Source organism: Schistocerca americana, chromosome 1 (assembly GCF_021461395.2).
Source record: "Schistocerca americana isolate TAMUIC-IGC-003095 chromosome 1, iqSchAmer2.1, whole genome shotgun sequence".
Lineage (NCBI taxonomy): Eukaryota > Metazoa > Arthropoda > Insecta > Orthoptera > Acrididae > Schistocerca > Schistocerca americana.
Window position 1 is genome coordinate 164,124,042 of NC_060119.1, and position 18,995 is coordinate 164,143,036.

Consider the following 18,995-nt stretch of genomic DNA (forward strand, 5'->3'; position numbering starts at 1 on the left):
GCGCAAACTTTAGGCACGATTTCGGAAAGAAATTCGGTAGTTTCAAGCCTTAGGAGTCCGCACACGTTCTATTTCGCTTTTAAAACAACCGCAGAATGATGAGTGGCTAAAGTAAGTCACAACCGTTTTCGACTGGCACTCGTCTGAAATCGAAAATCAGTCACTTGGTCCCACGCCTCGTTAACTTTGAATTCATTGTATTTCGTTGTTTCCGTACTGTAACTTGCTTGTTCCCACAGTATCGTGTTTCAGGTCAACGGCTCATTTAAGATTTATCACAAACACGTCACTGTAGGTAGGATTTGTTATAATTAAACGTCAGTTAAAGACACATCAGCTGTAAAAGTCTTTAGGAGCGTCTAGCACGAACGATAACAATTTTCTAAACTGTAACCGATCGCTGTGGCCATGAGGTTAGAGACGTGCAACAGGGGAGTCGAAAAAGTATGTTCGCGTCGTGCAAACCTAAGGTGTGGTACAGGTACGTCGACTGTGAGGGACGGGAAAAACCCACCGTGCTACAGCAACAAAGTTAGGAAACTACTGCGAAAGCAAAGAGAGCTCCACTCCAAGTTTAAACGCAGCCAAAACCTCTCAGACAAACAGAAGCTAAACGATATCAAAGTTAGCGTAAGGAGGGCTATGCGTGAAGCGTTCAGTGAATTCAAAAGTAAAATTCTATGTACCGACTTGACAGAAAATCCTAGGAAGTTCTGGTCTTACGTTAAATCAGTAAGTGGCTCGAAACAGCATATCCAGACACTACGGGATGATGATGGTATTGAAACAGAGGATGACACGCGTAAAGCTGAAATACTAAACACCTTTTTCCAAAGCTGTTTCACAGAGGAAGACCGCACTGCAGTTCCTTCTCTAAATCCTCGCACAAACGAAAAAATGGCTGACATCGAAATAAGTGTCCAAGGAATAGAAAAGCAACTGGAATCACTCAATAGAGGAAAGTCCACTGGACCTGACGGGATACCAGTTCGATTCTACACAGAGTACGCGAAAGAACTTGCCCCCCTTCTAACAGCCGTGTACCGCAAGTCTCTGGAGGAACGGAGGGTTCCAAATGATTGGAAAAGAGCACAGATAGTCCCAGTCTTCAAGAAGGGTCGTCGAGCAGATGCTCAAAACTATAGACCTATATCTCTGATGTCGATCTGTTGTAGAATTTTAGAACATGTTTTTTGCTCGAGTATCATGTTGTTTTGGAAACACAGAATCTACTATGTAGGGATCAACATGGATTCCGGAAACAGCGATCGTGTGAGACCCAATTCGCTTTATTTGTTCATGAGACCCAGAAAATATTAGATACAGGCACCCAGGTAGATGCTATGTTTCTTGACTTCTGGAAGGCGTTCGATACAGTTCCGCACTGTCGCCTGATAAACAAAGTAAGAGCCTACGGAATATCAGACCAGCTGTGTGGCTGGATTGAAGAGTTTTTAGCAAACAGAACACAGCATGTTGTTCTCAATGGAGAGACGTCTACAGATGTTAAAGTAACCTCTGGCGTGCCACAGGGGAGTGTTATGGGACCATTGCTTTTCACAATATATATAAATGACCTAGTAGATAGTGTCGGAAGTTCCATGCGGCTTTTCGTGGATGATGCTGTAGTATACAGAGAAGTTGCAGCATTAGAAAATTGTAACGAAATGCAGGAAGATCTGCAGCGGATGGGCACTTGGTGCAGGGAGTGGCAACTGACCCTTAACATAGACAAATGTAATGTATTGCGAATACACAGAAAGAAGGATCCTTTATTGTATGATTATATGATAGCGGAACAAACACTGGTAGCAGTTACTTCTGTAAAATATCTGGGAGTATGCGTGCGGAACGATTTGAAGTGGAATGATCATATAAAATTAATTGTTGGTAAGGTGGGTACCAGGTTGAGATTCATTGGGAGAGTGCTTAGAAAATGTAGTCCATCAACAAAGGAGGTGGCTTACAAAACACTCGTTCGACCTATACTTGAGTATTGCTCATCAGTGTGGGATCCGTACCAGATCGGTCTGACGGAGGAGATAGAGAAGATCCAAAGAAGAGCGGCGCGTTTCGTCACAGGGTTATTTGGTAACCGTGATAGCGTTACGGAGATGTTTAATAAACTCAAGTGGCAGACTCTGCAAGAGAGGCGCTCTGCATCGCGGTGTAGCTTGCTCGCCAGGTTTCGAGAGTGTGCGTTTCTGGATGAGGTATCGAATATGTTGCTTCCCCCTACTTATACCTCGCGAGGAGGTCACGAATGTAAAATTAGAGAGATTAGAGCGCGCACGGAGGCTTTCAGACAGTCGTTCTTCCCGCGAACCATACGCGACTGGAACAGGAAAGGGAGGTAATGAGAGTGGCACGTAAAGTGCCCTCCGCCACACACCGTTGGGTGGCTTGCGGAGTATAAATGTAGAATGTAGATGTAGATGATACTTTCGTTGTGTGGAGCCATGGTGAAGAACAGCTCAGTGACTTCCTAAGACACTTGAACAGCCTCCATACCAACATAAAATTTACTATGGAAGTAGAAATGGACAAAAAACTGCCATTTCTAGATGTACTGGTCACAAGGGATGGTGAAAACCTGGGACACAGCGTGTATCGAAAACCGACACACACGTAACGATACTTGCACAAACTGTCAAACCACCACCCGAGCCAGAAAAGAGGCATGATTAATACGCTCGTAACGCGAGCAGGACGAATATGTGAGCCGCAGCACCTCAGACGCGAAATGCAACACCTGGAAAGTGTTCTGAGGAGCAATGGGTACTCCACAAGTTATATTAGAAATGTATCGGAGCCAAACACTGGGCGAAGTAAGGAACCAGAAAAAGAAATGTCGGGTACGGCCTTTCTGCCATACATTCCCAGAGTGACGGACAGAATCGGCCGTATATTGCGCAGACACGGCGCAAAGACGATTTTCAAACCGACAGGGAAGATCAAAGAGTGCCTTAGATCGGCAAAGGAGAAAAGGGACCCACTTGCAATGTCAGGAATATACCGTATACCATGCACATGCGGAAAGGTTTATGTCGGAATGACTGGACGATCAATCAACACCAGGACCAAGAACATAAGCGACGTTGCAGGCTGGGGCAGGTGGAGAAATCGTCCGTGGCAGAGCACGCACTGAGTGAGACCGACCACGTAATAAAATTCGCCGACACGGAAGTTCTGGCTGTGGAGAAGCACTATCACACGCGCTTGTTCAGAGAAGCTGTAGAAATGCAAAAACACGCGAAAAGTTTCAACAAGAAAGGGGAAAGCCTTAAGGTAAACGGATCCTGGCTTCCCGTACTGCAGCGAACGACCGTCGCAGGTAGCAAGAGGAGAACCACACTGGAAATGACCGCGGAGAAACCCTCGAACGTTGGCGCGCCAGGTACATACAGTTTGCGGTCGTGAACTCGGCTCCAGTTCACCACCGGCAGTGGAGGGTGAAGCTTTGACAATGCTAGCCACTCGTGCTGGCGAAACGTCAGTAAAATCATTAGATGAACGTCGGCCGAAGAACCCGAGACAGAAGACAATAGGCAGTTTGTCTCTATGTATACTTTACATCTTTGCTAGGAACTGACGGCACAACAGGTGCATCAACTTGAGCACGAGGAGATAGACCTGCACATCCATCCGAAAGTAGCAGGAACCGTTGCATTGCCACGCCCTGTCAAGTTAGCTGCAGGAACCTTCTCCTATAGAAGGACACAGACTTGTATGCAGCGTCTGTTTACAAAAGCATGGAGCAATGATCTCGAAACCCGATTTCGTTGCAGTGTTTGGTGAATTTCTTTTAATTAGTAGCAGTAGTACGGAAGTTACCGCCACTTTCGTTGTTCATGTTTGGCTTCCATCACTTATGGTAGTAGCCAAGGATAGTTCCAATCAGCTTTAGTAAAGAAGTTTCTCGGTACGGTGTCCAGTCACATTAACGTTAGCACCTGTCAAAAGCCTGAATAACCACATTTTGCAGCGCGGACAGGTGCGAGACGTGCAGAAAGAGTGTCAGTGAGATGATGATGATGATGATGATGATGATGATGATGATGATGTTTGGTTTGTAGGGCGCTCAACTGCGCGGTTATCAGCGCCCTGTACAAATTTCGAACCTTTGCTCAGTCCGATCATGCCATGAATGATGATGAAATGAAGAGGACAACACAAACACCCAGTAATCTCGAGGCAGGTGAAAATCCTGACCCCGACGGGAATCGAACCCGGTACCCCGTGCTCGGGAGTGAGGTTCTGAAAGGTACCGATAGGAATGTGGAGCCATGATGACTCCTGTGCCGTGGTCAGCGGCGCTAGGTTTCACGGTTGAGAATCCATGGCGCAAACAGCCGGATCGAGGTGGTTCTGCAGATTCTCGACTGGGTCTAAATACGGGGAGCAAGGTGGCCAGGGAGGTACAGTAAGCTCGTCCTGGTTGTCTTCGAGCAGCGCACGTAAACTGCGAGCTTTGCGACGCGTTTGCATCCTCCTGCTGGTAAACGCCATCGTGCCGGGGAAAAAATGCATGTAGGGGTGAACATGGTCGCTACGGATACATGCGTACTTGTGTTCACCAATTGTGCTTTTCAGAATGAGGAGATCATCCAGGGAAGGCCAAGAAAACATTCTCCTGATCGTAAAGCTCTTCCCTAGTTGCAGGGAAGAGCTTTGAGACGTTTCACACCGTACACGCCAACCCATTTGTCCGGTGAAACATAAAACGTGGTTTATCCGAAAAGGCCACTAGTCGCCTCTCAGATGACGTACAGACGCGGTTTTTTTTTTTTTTTTTGGGTCATCAGTCTACTGACTGGTTTGATGCGGCCCGCCACGAATTCCTTTCCTGTGCTAACCTCTTCATCTCAGAGTAGCACTTGCAACCTACGTCCTCAATTATTTACTTGACGTATTCAAATCTCTGTCTTCCTCTACAGTTTTTGCCCTCTACAGCTCCCTCTAGTACCATGGAAGTCATTCCCTCATGTCTTAGCAGATGTTCTATCATCCTGTCCCTTCTCCTTATCAGTGTTTTCCACATATTCCTTTCCTCTCCGATTCCGCGTATAACCTCCTCATTCCTTACCTTATCAGTCCACCTAATTTTCAACATTCGTCTATAGCACCACATCTCAAATGCTTCGATTCTCTTCTGTTCCGGTTTTCCCACAGTCCATGTTTCACTACCATACAATGCTGTACTCCACACGTACATCCTCACAAATTTCTTCCTCAAATTAAGGCCGGTATTTGATATTAGTAGACTTCTCTTGGCCAGAAATGCCTTTTTTGCCATAGCGAGTCTGCTTTTGATGTCCTCCTTGCTCCGTCCGTCATTGGTTATTTTACTGCCTAGGTAGCAGAATTCCGTAACTACACTGACTTCGTGACCATCAATCCTGATGTTAAGTTTCTCGCTGTTCTCATTTCTACTACTTCTCATTACCTTCGTCTTTCTCCGATTTACTCTCAAACCATACTGTGTACTCATTAGACTTCATTCCATTCAGCAGATCATTTAATTCTTCTTCACTTTCACTCAGGACAGCAATGTCATCAGCGAATCGTATCATTGATATCCTTTCACCTTGTATTTTAATTCCACTCCTGAACCTTTCTTTTATTTCCATCATTGCTTCCTCGATGTACAGATTGAAAAGTAGGGGCGAAAGGCTACAGCCTTGTCTTACACCCTTCTTAATACGAGCACTTCGTTCTTGATCGTCCACTCTTATTATTCCCTCTTGGTTGTTGTACATATTGTATATGACCCGTCTCTCCCTATAGCTTACCCCTACTTTTTTCAGAATCTCGAACAGCTTGCACCATTTTATTTTGTCGAACGCTTTTTCCAGGTCGACAAATCCTATGAAAGTGTCTTGATTTTTCTTTAGCGTTGCTTTCATTATTAGCCGTAACGTCAGAATTGCCTCTCTCATCCCTTTACTTTTCCTAAAGCCAAACTGATCGTCACCTAGCGCATTCTCAATTGTCTTTTCCATTCTTCTGTATATTATTCTTGTAAGCAGCTTCGATGCATGAGCTGTTAAGCTGATTGTGCGATAATTCTCGCACTTGTCAGCTCTTGCCGTCTTCGGAATTGTGTGGATGATGCTTTTCCGAAAGTCAGATGGTATGTCGCCAGACTCATACATTCTACACACCAACGTGAATATTCGTTTTGTTGCCACTTCCCCCAATGATTTTAGAAATTCTGATGGAATGTTATCTGTCCCTTCTGCCTTATTTGACCGTAAGTCCTCCAAAGCTCTTTTAAATTCCGATTCTAATACTGGATCCCCTATCTCTTCTAAATCGACTCCTGTTTCTTCTTCTATCACATCAGACAAATCTTCACCCTCATAGAGGCTTTCAATGTATTCTTTCCACCTATCTGCTCTCTCCTCTACATTTACCAGTGAAATTCCCGTTGCATTGTTAATGTTACCACCGTTGCTTTTAATGTCACCAAAGGTTGTTTTGACTTTCCTGTATGCTGAGTCTGTCCTTCCGACAATCATATCTTTTTCGATGTCTTCACATTTTTCCTGCAGCCATTTCGTCTTAGCTTCCCTGCACTTCCTATTTATTTCATTCCTCAGCGACTTGTATTTCTGTATTCCTGATTTTCCCGGAACATGTTTGTACTTCCTCCTTTCATCAATCAACTGAAGTATTTCTTCTGTTACCCATGGTTTCTTCGCAGCTACCTTCTTTGTACCTATGTTTTCCTTCCCAGCCTCTGTGATGGCCCTTTTTAGAGATGTCCATTCCTCTTCAACTGTACTGCCTACTGCGCTATTCCTTATTGCTGTATCTATAGCGTTAACGTGCAAAATCCAGCCTTCGTCGTCGGCATGGGTGTTTGAACCAAGCGCCTGCTGCGGAGACCTATAAGCACCACTGTTCGCTAAACTGTCCTTGAGGAGCCATGTTTGGTAGTCCCTTGATTCATCTGCGCCACCAGTCGCTCAAAAGTAGCACGTCTGTTCGCCCGTACACTTCTCTGCAGACGTCATTCACCCCTACCGCTCATATTATACGAAATCGCAATTGCGAATAAGGACTGCCATCAGCTGTAGAATGGAATGACGACTCTGAAAATTTGTGCCGGATCGGTGATCGAACTCGGATTTCCCGCTTATAGCGAGCGGTCGCCTTAGCATTTTTTTGTTAAACAATCATATGAAGAACATAAGCACAAAAACAAAATAATGAAGTACTGGAACTGTTTCAACACAAATTATGTCCTACAATGGACCGAAGAACATATTTCAATATACTTAGTGCCATTTCTAAGCTTTAAGACATAACAAAAATTTTAAACTGACACTAGCATCTTCAGTCGAGACGGAGACATAGATCTAAAACGCAAACATATTAAAGAGAATTAAAAAAAATAGCTGACTGTCTTAACTAGAATTGCAGTTCTGTCAACTGATTCACAAGCGTCCAAACTCTTGACAGAAAGTCATTTGGAGCATACAAACTAATAACAAAGACATCACAGGCAACATAAATTAAGGAAAACGTCAAATGAAGTTAATAAACACCCTTGAGAAGTTGGGAGCACTCGTGGGAACAGGTGTATCTCCTTATTTGTTGTGTATTTTGTCCGCTACATCGTCGGGCATGTGATTTGTGCCCTTACCGGCGTCGAGAATTACCCTACGCCTTGTTTTTCAAAAATTATGTCTATCATGTTACCAAACATCGTCCTGACTTTTGGGTAACGTTTCATCTTCCCATGTGCCGTTCTCATATAAGCCACGAAACTAATGAGGTTATCTTCACTATTGTGGATGATGGTGTATGTCATACACTGCCCTAACAGCCACATAACGGTGTTGTTATTGGTAGCGGGAAAATGTTTCGTGTCCGGCCAGAGCAGGATGTCGGTGCAGTGGCTGGCTGGGCTGCTGCGGGTAATCAGGCCCAGCCTCTGCTGCACCCATTTCCAGTTAATGAGATGAGCGCCACAAGTGAAGCGATGGCGCATTTATCACTGTCACATAAGCCGATTCTACGCAACCTTTCATTAGTGGGGATAACATCGTTTACCACTTTATACCATGTGGATATCACCTCAGTAGTGTGGACGGATAAACTTATGTTGTCTCAAACTGCTTTCCAATGAACACTCGGGTATTTAAGTTCAATGGGATTCCGGACTATTGGAGATGTCCGTCTTTCTAATAAGAGGTGCGTCGTCGGTAAATCCTGCGTGAGATAGTTTCCATCTATATAGCTTACTTCAAGAAAAATCTGCTTGACATGTCGTAGTTTGTAATGCATTTTACCTACATCAATGGGTGGGTGCATATCGGTGGGTTTTAGGGTTCGGAAGAGCCTACTGGTTACGCTGAGAGGTTCCTTGTCCAACAAGTGGGTGATTCGTTTAAAATATAACGCCGTACACATCTGGCTATCCGTGCACGACTCACGACCAACCCAAACTTCCGTATGTCGCCAACCATCAGTCTGCCACCTTTACTCGTACATCCATTATGTATATTCCCGTACAGGTCAGACGTTCTACTTGAAAGTCGCTTCCCCAGTATCGGCAGACAAATACGACATGCATGGATGTCCAAAGGAACTTTACATCGTAATCTGAATGACACAGGCACTGTAATATCGTACCTATCGCTCATGGCCCGCGCTCCATCACAGTTGCTTCGGCGCCATTTTGCCATGCACTGTATACTTTAATCACGGCAGCCTGCCAACAGTTTACAGATTCAGCCGTGTCGGAAATGCTTCTACCCTTGGCCCGAAAGCCCCCTTTCCGCATTACGAAAACATCTGCACTGTTTTCCAGTAATAGAGCTCCACCGTCGTATGCGAGTGGTTATTGCACATTGACGTCGAATATAGGAGGTTATTACATTAACGTGATTGAATTGTGTAGAATACTTCTGACAATGTTGACCGTGATGAAGATGCTTATACCCTTTTTGCACCGTGAGCAACCAGCATTATGATTCCATCATTGTTAAGACGGTAAGCTTTCTCGCATTGCCCTGTCTGTGTGTTTGTACGAGTATTATGTGGTGCCACATGCCTGACTATTTTCTTTCGTCATTCCCAGTTCCAAAATTCATCTCAGTTTTTCCAAATTATTAAACTCCATGAAGCAAACAGCTTGGTGGAATGATACAGTCAAGGCAGCCTGTAAAAGGAAAAAGAAGGCGTATCAAAAATGGCTACATACCGGAACCAAGGTAGACAGAGAAAGTTATGTTGAAGAAAGAAACAAAGCCAAACAGATAATTGCAGCATCCAAGAAGAAATCGTGGGAAGACTTTGGAAACAGGTTGGAGACTATGGGTCAAGCTGCTGGAAAACCATTCTGGAGTGTAATTAGCAGTCTTCGAAAGGGAGGTAAGAAGGAAATGACAAGTATTTTAGACAGGTCAGGAAAACTGCTGGTGAATCCTGTGGATGCCTTGGGCAGATGGAGGGAATATTTTGAAGAGTTGCTCAATGTAGGTGAAAATACGATCAGTAATGTTTCAGATTTCGAGGTAGAATGGGATAGGAATGATGATGGAAATAGGATCACATTTGAGGAAGTGGAAAAAATGGTCAATAGATTGCAGTGCAATATAGCGGCTGGGGTGGATGAAATTAAGTCGGAACTCATCAAATACAGTGGAATATCAGGTCTTAAATGGCTACACAGGATAATTGAAATGGCCTGGGAGTCGGGACAGGTTCCATCAGACTGGACAAAAGCAGTAATCACACCAATCTTTAAACATGGTAACTGAAAAGATTGTAACAACTACAGAGGTATCTCTTTAATCAGCGTTGTGGGTAAAATCTTCTCAGGTATTGTTGAAAGGAAAGTGCGAGTATTAGTTGAGGACCAATTGGACGAAAATCAGTGTAGGTTTAGGCCTCTTAGAGGTTGTCAGGACCAGATCTTTAGCTTACGGCAAATAATGGAGAAGTGTTATGAGTGGAACAGGGAATTGTATCTATGCTTTGTAGATCTAGAAAAGGCATATGACCGGGTTCCTAGGAGGAAGTTATTGTCTGTTCTACAAGATTATGGAATAGGAGGCAAACTTTTGCAAGCAATTAAAGGTCTTTACATGGATAGTCAGGCAGCAGTTAGAGTTGACGGTAAATTTAGTTCATGGTTCAGAGTAGTTTCAGGGGTAAGACAAGGCTGCAACCAGTCTCCACTGTTGTTCATATTATTTATGGATCATATGTTGAAAACAATAGACTGGCTGGGTGAGATTAAGATATGTGAACACAAAATAAGCAGTCTTGCATATGCGGATGACTTAGTTGTGATGGCAGATTCGATTGAAAGTTTGCAAAGTAATATTTCAGAGCTAGATCAGAAATGTAAGGACTATGGTATGAAGATTAGCATCTCCAAAACGAAAGTAATGTCAGTGGGAAAGAAATATAAACGGATTGAGTGCCAAATAGGAGGAACAAAGTTAGAACAGGTGGACGGTTTCAAGTACTTAGGATGCATATTCTCACAGGATGGCAACATAGTAAAAGAACTGGAAGGGAGGTGTAGCAAAGCTAATGCAGTGAGCGCTCTGCTACGATCTACTCTCTTCTGCAAGAAGGAAGTCAGTACCAAGACTAAGTTATCTGTGCACCGTTGAATCTTTCGACCAACTTTGTTGTACGGGAGCGAAAGCTGGGTGGAATCAGGTTACCTTATCAACAAGGTTGAGGTTACGGATATGAAAGTAGCTAGGATGATTGCAGGTACTAGTAGATGGGAACAATGGCAGGAGGGTGTCCACAATGACGAAATCAAAGAAAAACTGGGAGTGAACTCTATAGATGTAACAGTCAGGGCGAACAGGCTTAGATGGTGGGGTCATGTTACACGCATGGGAGAAGCAAGGTTACCCAAGAGACTCATGGATTCAGCAGTAGAGGGTAGGAGGAGTCGGGGCAGACCGAGGAGAAGGTACCTGGATTCGGTTAAGAATGATTTTGAAGTAATCGGTTTAACGTCAGAAGAGGCACCAATGTTAGCACTGAATAGGGGATCATGGAGGAACTGTATAAGGGGGGCTATGCTCCAGACTGAACGCTGAAAGGCATAATCAGTCTTAAATGATGATGATGATGATGATGATGATGATTAAACTCCATAGAGACTGGATTGGTTATCGTTGTTTATTGTTTGATTTTCATTGTCTTTCAAGTACATTTATCTTACATTAACTGTATTCGGAATTGCGAGTACGGATAACCATCAGTTATAGAATGAAATGACAGCTATGAAAATCTGTGCCGGAAGGGGACTAGAACCCGGATTTTCCACTTCTCGCGAACGGTAACCTTACCGTAGGCTATCCTTACGAGACTCACGGCCAGACCCAAACTTCCATAAATCGTTAACCATGCATCTACAACCTGTACTCGTATGTCCAATATGTATATTCGTGTATATACTTTACTTGAAAGTCGCTTGCCCGGCGTCGGCGGATAAATACGATATAGCAGCTCCTGTGTTATTCTCAATACAATGCATTGTCATCATTCCATCCTAGAGCTGATAGTTGTCCGCATTCGCAACTGCGAATACATTTAATGTATTTCATAACGGCTGTAGTCGCCGCAGAGTCTGTTCAAAAATGGTTCAAATGGCTGTGAGAGCTATGGGACTTAACTTCTGAGGTCATCAGTCCCCTAGAACTTAGAACTACTTAAACCTAACTAACCTAAGGACATCACACACATCCATGCCCGAGGCAGGACTCGAACCTGCGACAGTAGCGGTCGCGCGGTTCCAGAATGAAGCGCCTAGAACCGCTCGGCCACTGCGGCCGGCAGTGCCTGTTCCTTTGGACACTCATCTCCAAACGAACTTTGCGTCGTATTCAGAATACCACAGGCAATGCAATATCGTATATATTTATCTTGTTCTACTGCAAGTTGGCAGCTAGCCATATAGCGCAGAATTGTGGGTTGTCTAAATCTCATTGTTACTTGTTGAAGTGAAATGTTTATATTAATCTCTCTGCTGTGTACTATACCTGTGTCTTTGGTTGATGTCACAAAATAAAATACACGTGTCTTGTTAGGGCAACTACGTTGTGTGTATGCTTTATGTTGTGCTCTTTCGTTCTTTCTTGAAGTTTCTGCAATATTACTGACAAGATTTCCTCGCATTTATGAGTTTCATCATAAATACATCTGATTTAATTACAGTACACTGGCTGTCACTGGTATGTATTTTCCACTCCGTTCACTTCGTTAATGAAGTCATTTATCTAGGCAATAAATCTCCCTGCTGTAGGCGATGATGGCTGATGTCTACACGGTCCAGGGAAAAGAAGATAGCTGGTGAAGATCGTTTTCATCCGCTGAGAGAACAACGGTGATTGGTTGTACACCTCATCTGCATCCGACCAACCAAACGTCAAACTATTAAAACAACGTCAACTACGTTGATGGTACAGAGAAATAGTGGCTCATTTGCCTGTTATCGCAGGGCGTTGAGAAACTTTTCCTTATATCTCAACCGACAAATGTAATATCCCTGCTGAGCACATTACAAGTATAATTAAAAGTTCGTGCTGAAAGTAATACCTCCTAATTGTTAATGTGAAAACACTTGACGTTTTGGAAACGAAGCAAACGTTATTTACATTCTACAGCTTTACTCTTCATTTTTTTTTCTTTACTATCGTATTGACCAACTAGGATCACGTTAACAACTTCAGTTCCTGTTCTTCGTTTGTTGTGATTTTTTAGCTCCGAATTCCAGATCCTTACAATTTTTTCTAGAACACAGTTAAACAGTAAAGGTGATAAACCATCACCTTGTCTAACACCAGTTTTTATTTCAAAAGGCTCAGATACTTCTCCCATAAATTTGACTTTAGATACTGTACCTGTTAGTGGTTTCACGAATTATGTTTGCTAGTTTTGATTTAACACCAAATTCTCTAATGACCTTATCTATCGTTTCTCTGTCTATACATTCAAATGCTTTCTTGAAATCTATAAATGACACTAGTATTGGTTTGTTGGTTAACATTCTATGGCGAATTATTAACTTAAAAATTTGTTCTGCACGAGATCTTCCCTTTCGAAAACCACCTTGATCTTCTCCTAGTTGTTTGTCTAAAGTATCTACCACTCTGCTGAGGAGAATTTTTGATAATATTTTGTATGCAACTGGCAGAAGTGACACTCCTCTGTAATTACTGACATTTTGTTTGTATCCCTTTTTATGTAGCGGATGGATTAATGCTGTTTTCCATTCAACTGGAATCTTTTCAGTTTTCCAAATATTCTTCATGTATACATATTTATTTGTCAATATAGTCACCCTGGCGACGAACACATTTTTCCCAATACCAGTCTGTTAATACCATTTCTGTAGGTAGAATGTTTGACTTATTGACACAGCTATAATCTCAACTCTGGCTACACCACTTATCATTGTCAAAGTGAAGTCCCTGACGTGTTCTTTAAAGTCTGGAAACAGATGACAATCGCTGACAGTGAACCGAAGGCGTTGGATTGTTTCAAACGTCGCAACATTCGTGTTTGATCTTGAATTGTCATGCTGAAGGGGGAGGTGCTCCATGTGTGGACGAACTCTTCGAATTCGGAATTCGATTACAACACGCTGTTTCTCACTCGCCGACACAGTTGTGTTACACACCGCCATGTTACACGCTATAATTCAGAGCCCTCTAGCGGCAGAAGACTGCAAATACGTAGACATGAAGAATAAATACGAGGGTCACTCCAAAAGAAATGCACTCTATTTTTTTTTAAATCCGTCTTTTATTCTACATGATTGAAAGTTTTAGTGTGTACATACATCCTTTAGGAACAATATTTTCTTTTCTCCACATAATTTCCATCCCTCTCAACTGCATTACGCCATCTTGGAACCAGCGCCTGTATATCCGCACGGTAAAATTCTGGACCAACCTGTTGCAGCCACTGTTTGGCAGCGTGCACAAGGGAGTCATCATCTTCAAACCTTGTTCCACGAAGAGAGTCTTTCAGCTTCCCAAAGAGATAATAGTCACATGGAGCCAGGTCAGGACTGTAAGGTAGGTGTTTCACTGTTGTCCATCCGAGTTTTGTGATCGCTTCCATGGTTTTTTGATTGACATGTGGCCGTGCATTGTCGTGCAACAGCAAAACATCCTGCTTTTGCCGATGTGGTCGAACACGACTCAGTCGAGCTTGAAGTTTCTTCAGTGTCGTCACATATGCATCAGAATTTATGGTGGTTCCACTTGGCATGATGTCCACAAGCAAGAGTCCTTCGGAATCGAAAAACACCGTAGCCTAACTTTTCCAGCAGAAGGTGTGGTTTGGATTTTTTTTCTTGGGTGAATTTGCATGATGCCACTCCATTGATTGCCTCTTCATGCCTGGTGAAAAATAATGGAGCCATGTTTCATCACCTGTCACAATTCTTCCAACAAATTCATCTTCACCATTCTCGTACTGTTCCAAAAGCTTGTTTCTTTGTGAGCCACTGTCAACATCCTGGGAACCCACCTGGCACAAACCTTTTTTAACGCCAACACTTTCAGTATTCTGCAAACACTTCCTTCCCCTATCCCAACGTAGCGTGACAATTCGTTCAGTGTGACGCGTCTGTCAGCAGTCACCAATTCGTTAACTCTCTGCACATTGTCTGGAGTGTGTGCAGTACGAGGCCTGCCGCTGCGAGGACAATCCTCAATATTGCCGTGCCCCCTTTCATCACGTAACCTGCTTGCCCACCGACTAACTGTACTGCTATCGACAGCAGCATCTCCATACACGTTTCTCAACCTCTTGTGGATGTTTCCCACTGTCTCGTTTCCACAGCACAGGAGTTCTATGACAACACGTTGCTTCAGACGAACGTCAAGTGTAGCAGCCATCTTGAAGACATGCTGTGACGGCACCACTCACGGGAACAGGCTGAACTAAGTTTGAAAACAAGCGGGAAGGATGTATCTACACACTGTAAAACTTTCACACATGCAGAATGAAAACTGTATTTTTACAAAAATAGTGTGCATTTCTTTTGGAGTGACCGTCGTATGTAGATATGTTAACATCGTTTGTTTTATTTAAAAAGATGAATGAGTTTTCAGCACTCCCTCGCATGGCTACAGACGGAAACGTCATTATTGTTAGATGCTACCACAAACATTTAGCTGTTGAAAATCATTGCTGTGAAGTGTAATCCGAATGAAAGTGAGCGAATATCCAATCACATCTCGATACGATATTAGCAGTGGGAAGAAGTATGATTGACCCACAGAGTAGAAGAATGTGTTGTGCTCGTCACTAAATACAGAACTGTTTTTGGTTTTGGCTGAACGATTAACGTGTCTGAAATTATTGGGAGCAAAAACATTTGGAGATGTGAACCGATACACACCCACAGATTCACTGTATGACTCTGGTTCATTTTGACGCTGATAAAATACCCTTTCAGTTGCGAAATATATCGCTTACAAAATGTTCAGGCTATGTCGCACCCCAGCGAGAAACATGGCACAAGTCGAAAGACGGTAGCTTTAGTTTATGTTCCTAAAGTAAGTGTGAAATGCCCCAGTGTGTACGAAAATTGTAACGGAATTTACTGCAGACAATATTTACTTGAAATTTAAAGGAATACTACACCATTTCAATGTAGGTTTTACAGAATTAATTCTCTAATAGTGGGTCTATTTTTCTCAGGTACTTTATTTTTCAGTTTTGTCACTGTTCTTACCGGGGTGCGATGTGTACTGGTATGTTAAGTAGGAAACATACGTTAATGTTTGAAACTCCGTTAAATTGAGATTATTATTGTCGAAGCGCTGATTCATTTGAAACCAAAAATACATGGCGTTGTTCTAGAAATACAAACAATCGCGTCGAGTAATTTAAGGAAGCCATGTATAACCCTGCCAACGGCCTTGCCGCAGTGGTAACACCAGTTCCCGTCGGATTACCGAAGTTAAGCGCTGTCGGGCTGGGCTAGCACTTGGGTGGGTGACCATCCGGTCTGCCGAGCGCTGTTGGCAAGCGGGGTGCACTCAGCCCTTGTGAGGCAAACTGAGGAGCTTCTTGATTGAGAAGTAGCGGCTCCGGTCTCGTAAACTGACATACGGGCGGGAGAGCAGTGTGCTGACCACATGCCCCTCCATATCTACACCCAGTGACGCCTGTGGTCCGAGGATGACACGGCGGCCGGTCGGTACCGCTGGGCCTTCCAAGGCCTGTTCGGAGTGAGGAAAAAGAGATGTATAACCTTAATCAGCGTGGTGACAGAGAAAGCCGCCTCCATTGTTGTACTGTAATATTATTCAAATTGGACAAACATCATTCATATTGCGAACAAAAAATGTACATCTACATCCGTACTCTGTAGATTGTGACAGTAGCACTAAAAAATTTCAACTAGTAATCACGGACAGAAGGGCGTAGAACATTTACATTTTAAGAACTAGCAGTCAATGACGAGCGCAAGAAATTACTGCTGTCCCTTCCTGAAGAACATTCATAGTGACAACTCTGCTAAAACGTATTACAGTATCCGTAAACGCACGCGCGAGATAGAAGTGGGAAACTTCTCAACCTGGTATCGAAAACGGCGCGTTCAAGGTAAAAAAAAAGTCATAAAATAAAATAACGAAAAATAAGAAATGACAATACAGCGTACTGTGGACCATGCTTTGCTTCATGAAATCTTTAGATGCTGTGATCCCGCACGACAACAAAATTGTAATAAGTTTCTTATGCTGTCCACTTTCTGGGTCTATGCGCTTTGGCCGACAGTTTCCCGCATTGTAATGGCGCAACCAAGATTCACACTTGTGACGCGTAAACTTACCGTCGGCCAATGAGCATCATCACATTCAACGTCGTGTTATCTTTCGACAGAGAGTGCTGCATGTACGTACACGTTGGTTAAAATTAGTAGTTTTCTGCCTTCAGAGACTACGTAAGTAACTGGCACATCGTTTATCACTGCACTTTCAAGTAACTAGGTACTACGTGGCAAGTGTGTGTGTGTGTGTGTGTGTGTGTGTGTGTGTGTGTGTGTGTGTGTGTGTGTGCGAGTGCGTTTAGAGCTTACGGGCTCTTAACACCGAAGTTATCAGCACCCGTCTGTGTCGAAAGGTGACGCAGAAATAGACCTGAAGACGTGCATTCACCGAAAGTAGTTATATCGACAATATATGCGATACAGTTGCCATATATGCGATACAGTTGCCATACTGACTCTATATTATGATAGAGTTCTACACTCCTGGAAATTGAAATAAGAACACCGTGAATTCATTGTCCCAGGAAGGGGAAACTTTATTGACACATTCCTGGGGTCAGATACATCACATGATCACACTGACAGAACCACAGGCACATAGACACAGGCAACAGAGCATGCACAATTTCGGCACTAGTACAGTGTATATCCACCTTTCGCAGCAATGCAGGCTGCTATTCTCCCATGGAGACGATCGTAGAGATGCTGGATGTAGTCCTGTGGAACGGCTTGCCATGCCATTTCCACCTGGCGCCTCAGTTGGACCAGCGTTCGTGCTGGACGTGCAGACCGCGTGAGACGACGCTTCATCCAGTCCCAAACATGCTCAATGGGGGACAGATCCGGAGATCTTGCTGGCCAGGGTAGTTGACTTACACCTTCTAGAGCACGTTGGGTGGCACGGGATACATGCGGACGTGCATTGTCCTGTTGGAACAGCAAGTTCCCTTTCCGGTCTAGGAATGGTAGAACGATGGGTTCGATGACGGTTTGGATGTACCGTGCACTATTCAGTGTCCCCTCGACGATCAGCAGTGGTGTACGGCCAGTGTAGCAGATCGCTCCCCACACCATGATGCCGGGTGTTGGCCCTGTGTGCATCGGTCGTATGCAGTCCTGATTGTGGCGCTCACCTGCACGGCGCCAAACACGCATACGACCATCATTGGCACCAAGGCAGAAGCGACTCTCATCGCTGAAGACGACACGTCTCCATTCGTCCCTCCATTGACGCCTGTCGCGACACCACTGGAGGCGGGCTGCACGATGTTGGGGCGTGAGCGGAAGACGGCCTAACGGTGTGCGGGACCGTAGCCCAGCTTCATGGAGACGGTTGCGAATGGTCCTCGCCGATACCCCAGGAGCAACAGTGTCCCTAATTTGCTGGGAAGTGGCGGTGTGGTCCCCTACGGCACTGCGTAGGATCCTACGGTCTTGGCGTGCATCCGTGCGTCGCTGCGGTCCGGTCCCAGGTCGACGGGCACGTGCACCTTCCGCCGACCACTGGCGACAACATCGATGTACTGTGGAGACCTCACGCCCCACGTGTTGAGCAATTCGGCGGTACGTCCACCCGGCCTCCCGTATGCCCACTATACGCCCTCGCTCAAAGTCCGTCAACTGCACATACGGTTCACGTCCACGCTGTCGCGGCATGCTACCAGTGTTAAAGACTGCGATGGAGCTCCGTATGCCACGGCAAACTGGCTGACACTGACGGCGGCGGTGCACAAATGCTGCGCAGCTAGCGCCATTCGACGGCCAACACCGCGGTTCCTGGTGTGTCCGCTGTGCCGTGCGTGTGATCATTGCTTGTACAGCCCTCTCGCAGTGTCCGGAGCAAGTATGGTGGGTCTGACACACCGGTGTCAATGTGTTCTTTTTTCCATTTCCAGGAGTGTATTAAAACCTTCCCTTAATATTATCCAGATCTTGTGTCCTGAGTTGAATAGATTCCATCGCTGTAGTACAGTTCTGCAACGTAGGAAAAATACTCGCCTCCACAACTTTTCACATTATTCAAAATGTATTACAGCTACAAATTTCTGTAAGTTAGGGGCAACGTGGAAGTCACAGCGCAAAATCTGGCGAGTAGAATAAAAACTGCAACAATCCGTACATGAAAGTTTTCAGTTTTCCTGATCCCAAAGCTATACCTCTGGGCCAGTAGATTGCTCTGAGGAAATATTAATCTTTCGTTATTAGGATTGCAAGTCTA

At 44.3% G+C, this 18,995-nt stretch overlaps 1 pseudogene; it reads left to right on the forward strand.

The window, feature by feature from the left end:
• The first annotated feature begins 15,913 nt into the window (after nt 1-15,913).
• Nucleotides 15,914-16,031, forward strand: LOC124561092 (annotated as a pseudogene).
• The last annotated feature ends 2,964 nt before the right edge of the window (nt 16,032-18,995 follow it).